Raw genomic sequence first — 4,412 nt, 5'->3', positions numbered from 1 at the left:
CTAAAACTGCAATATTATTAGTGGTACCTTTACGGTCCGTGTACGCATCTGGTAATTGGATTTTCCGTTCTGAAACGGGTATTGAAAAACGAAAAACGAGTGGTTGTTTGATTTTCGTTTTAAAATACAAAAACTAAAATTGAAATACAAGGCGTTTTTCCTTTTCATGATCAAAAAGGGATATACGAAATTTTAAAAATGCTTTGATTTTCATTTTATATTTAGAATAACAAGGAAGTAAAATCAGTAAGAGACAGAAACGAAAAAAGGTCCGTTTTTTTATTTTGTGGGACCGGAAGTGGTCACCAGCAAGTGTGGAGCCAAACGACAACAAGATTCTCAGAGGGCGGAGCCAGAGAGCAGTGATTGGTCAGACCATAGATGCTATAGAAGACAGCACGCTAGCGTATTTAGTCTGTGTATGTCTGTGGTCGGCACGTCTGGTAGCATCTCTGGCTGCTGTTGATCTTGCTTTTGGAGTAAAACACGGTAAGAAGATAAATACTTCTAACCAGTAGTTAGTAGTAGAGTAGTAGTTGTCTTGTTGTACGTTAAGTCAGCGACTTGTGAAGAGTTGTGTTTTGTCGTGTTTGAGCAGTTGGTCCGGACGCGTTAGCTAGCTAAGCGGCTAAGTTAGCTAGCGGGCTAATTAACACAGGTGGCTAACTTACCGCTGAACACCTGTGTTAGTTGCTGCCACAGCTGTCCATCATTAGCAGAATGACCTTCTCAACCTGTATTTCTCTGCTGTGTATTTTAGTTTTTAAAAAAGTTATTTTACTTTAAGGTTAACTAAAACCCGTTGAGCTGCACTGAAGTTTAACATTCAGCTGGTTTGAATTGAACCACGCTTAACTTAACATTGCGCAACATTACCTTTCTGAATCTCCATAATTTCATTGAATTCCTTCTCTCTTCCACTGCTCAAGTTCAATCCAGTATATAAAATGACATCAATAGCGAATAAACTAACAACCAGCCATTGTATTTGTTTATTATTGCATGTATTTGTAGTAAAACATGAGCTGAAACATCCTACTTTTGGATCTAGAACTGCACAAGCCGTTCATTTTCAGTCACCTGATGAGCTAAACTCCCTTTTTTATGTGAGGTTGAAGCAGAAAGTCTGAGTTAATAAAGAAAGTTGTTTATAATTTGCGATACCTGTTATCTCTGACTGAGGCTTTAGTTTTTGTTGAGCTGATTTACACATAGAAACTTTGTTCAGGAAGATTTCTCAGTAGCTCAGAGGACAGGCTGCTTTTTACACAACCTTGTAAGAGAATGTCTGTCAATGCTTTCAGCAGAATTGAGGAACACAACACTTCCTAAACAGATATTTTGAGGCTGTGAGGTTGAACGTTTGAGAGTATATCAGTGTGTTTGTTTGTGGTCTTTCTGTTTCTAGGTGGAAGCTGAATTAGTGAGGATGACTCCTGCTTCTGTCATCTCTAAGCTCCTCACACATCTTTACCTGCACATGAGGAAAATCACTTCTGTAGAATGCAGGTATGTTTGTCATTATTATAAAAAGATGTTGCCTGGTGACCTGTCAGAAACCCATTATACAGAGTCAGCCAAAATAATGTTTACACACATCAGGAAAAGAAAAACTAGCATAAATATTTCAATACCAAATTTATTCAGACGTCACGAGATTAATAAAAGTTATCATTGGCCTCTACAATTACAAGAGGTGCTCAAAGTGGTGGCCACTGGCTTCCAGACATTTCTGTTGTGTTGTAGACGTCACTTGCTGATGCTCCATTCATGAGGGTAGCGCCATCTGTTGGGAAAACATCGTACAACAGGACACAGAGTTATCGTGATTTGATCAAACTTTGAAAGAGGTATCTATATGTGTAGAAGTACTTATACAAATGAAATATTTATAAAAGTTTTTCTTTTCCTGATGTGTGTACATTATTTTGGCTGACTCTGAACTTAATGAGAACAAAACTGTCATTTAATTGTTCCTCTGAAAGCTTCTTTAGTGAAAACCGGCTGGTGTTTTGCTTTGAAACAAACTGCTGTTGAGGTCTGTGCTTTTAGGTTTAACCCCACAGTTTCTGAATGAACTGATAGTTGTTTTTTTTCCTGATCAATGTGGACGTTATAATTGATGGTAACATTTACTGATCATATAATCAGCATGACAATATAACAGTATAACATTCTGACCACCTGACTAATACTGTGTTGGTCCCTTTATGCTGCTAAAACTCCTCTGACCCAGTGGTTCATCAGAACCTCTGGGGATGTCCTGTGGATTCTGTGGGTCCTGTGGGTTGCAGGGTGGGTCCTACCTAGACCAGGCTGATCCTGGACCATCCCACAGATGCTCCATCAGATGTGGATGTGGGGAGTGTGGAACCCAGGTGAACAGCTTAGCTCTGTCGTGTTCCTCGGACCACTCCTGAGCAGTTTCAGTTTGTCCTGCTGAGGGTGACAGCTGGCATCAAGGACTGCTGTTGCCATGGAGACTAGGGGTTTGTTTGTCCTGCAGTGTTTAGGTGGTGGTACATGTCAAACATCCACATGAACATCAAGGTTTCCCAGCAGAACGTTACATTAGAACAAGATGATGGATGTTGTTCTCTTCAGCTGTCAGTGGTCAGAATGTTGTGGCTGATCGGTGGATCTGTCTGCCTTTACTCTGACATCCAGAGTTATACAAAAGTGTAGTATGTGTGCAGTGCAGAAGAGATTTACTTTATTGTATGCATTTTTTTTTTGTTTTTTTAAGGGAGAGCATTTTTTTTAATCCACCTGAAGAAGACCTAATCTTTCCCTTCAAAGGATAGTTTATTGTTACTACGGCTTCCATAGTGGTCCCATCAGAGAAAATCATATCCATATACAGATTTTTATTAATTCCAGGGCTGGTTCAGTAAAGATTATAATAATAACTACATCAGATTATTCTTGGTTGCAGTTGGAATTTTGCAGCCTGAGAGATGGTTGAGAAGGTTTGCAGTTCTTGTTTTAGCAAAATATGTTATAATAGAAGATCTTTATTGTCATTGTACATGAAATTATCTGCAAACCAGCAAAGTGTATCAGTCTGAGGTATCTAAAAATAAATAAAGAAAAATGCTTCTAAAGCCAATAATAAACAGAATATTTTGAGGAAATCTTCTGAAAAGGAAAGAAAAGCTCCATTCTCACTCCTCTCAGGATAAACTGTCATTAAAATTGACTTTAAATTTAGCTTCATCACGAGATAAAAACATTTACTTCCATTACTGATATTGTCAAGTTTTAATAAAGTTCATGCTACTTTTATAAAATGATGAAAGTGAATAAATTGTATTTCTGTGATCTGTGTTTGATTTCTGTCTTTTCTCCTATCATCCAGATGTTCAGAGGGAGATGATGCCACATCTGGTCCAGCTGATGGAAGGTCTTGAAGTTCTCTGACTGGCCTCGACTGAAGATGGTCGTCTCACTGGATTTAAGGTTCAGATGCTCAGTAACAAACTCCACCAATGAGCCAACAGGGAAGCTTTAGGTTTATTAAATGTTGCTATGAAGGTTTCGCTGTTTTTCTTTGTGAATGTAATGTGCTCCAACCGAAACTTGAATTAGAACTTAGAAGTAAATCCTTCCATCTGAAAGGATTTAATAATAATAATAAATTTTATTTATAAAGCGCTTTTCCAAAAGCTCAAAGACGCTTTAGTTGCATTAATAACCTCACAACATTCTAATTTTTATTTCAGTCTTGGCTGGAAATAGAATCTCTGTATTGATTCAGGTAAAAACTGAACTTCACAGCATGTTGGAGCAAAACAACCAGATGAAAACTGTGATGGTGTTGGATTGTCAGACTGTAATGTTGCAGCTCAAAGCAGCTTTTCTAGCTCAGTTCATTCTGACATTCAGCTATGAATCAACACAGCAGATGGTGATCCATGCTGTGGAAGTCTCACATCTCCTGATTTAATGGAGCTGCTCTGCACTTTTTACACTGTTTATTCACCAACACTTTATTTAATAAAAGTCCCATCTAGTTTTTATGAGGAATGTGATGTTTTAATTTCTCTGTGAATAACTGCAGTCTAATGCAACAGCTGGAATTGTAACATCTGTCCTGATATTGATCATGAAGTATTGATCAGAATACTTATGGTTAGCAGTCATCCCTGAAGTTTTATATTAAAATCTTTACTTGTGTTGTGAACTTTGGTAAGAAGCAGAAACTTCTGCGTTGCCATGGATACATGAGTGTTAAATTCTGTCCATGTTTCCATTTTGGGAAATTCAGTCCAGTTCCAGAATGTGGAGGAATTTAGTCTCACAGTCACAGACAACAAATATTATCTGAAAGTCGGGTTATTGTTGTTTATCAGCACAATACAAAACGATTAATGTTAGAAATATTCCAGTTAAGACTCTAGAATATCATGATT

General features: G+C 37.8%; 1 long non-coding RNA gene across 1 annotated transcript; it reads left to right on the top strand.

Moving 5' to 3' along the window:
* The first annotated feature begins 401 nt into the window (after positions 1-401).
* LOC129350382 (uncharacterized) lies at positions 402-3,616 on the top strand. The gene is made up of 3 exons (XR_008603772.1): positions 402-489; positions 1,409-1,509; positions 3,359-3,616. It is a non-coding gene; the product is annotated as an uncharacterized LOC129350382 (long non-coding RNA).
* Positions 3,617-4,412: the final 796 nt, after the last annotated feature.

Source organism: Amphiprion ocellaris, chromosome 1, assembly GCF_022539595.1.
Source record: "Amphiprion ocellaris isolate individual 3 ecotype Okinawa chromosome 1, ASM2253959v1, whole genome shotgun sequence".
NCBI lineage: Eukaryota > Metazoa > Chordata > Actinopteri > Pomacentridae > Amphiprion > Amphiprion ocellaris.
The sequence above is the reverse complement of the archived record's forward strand: the minus strand, read 5'-3'. Positions and strand labels throughout refer to the sequence as shown.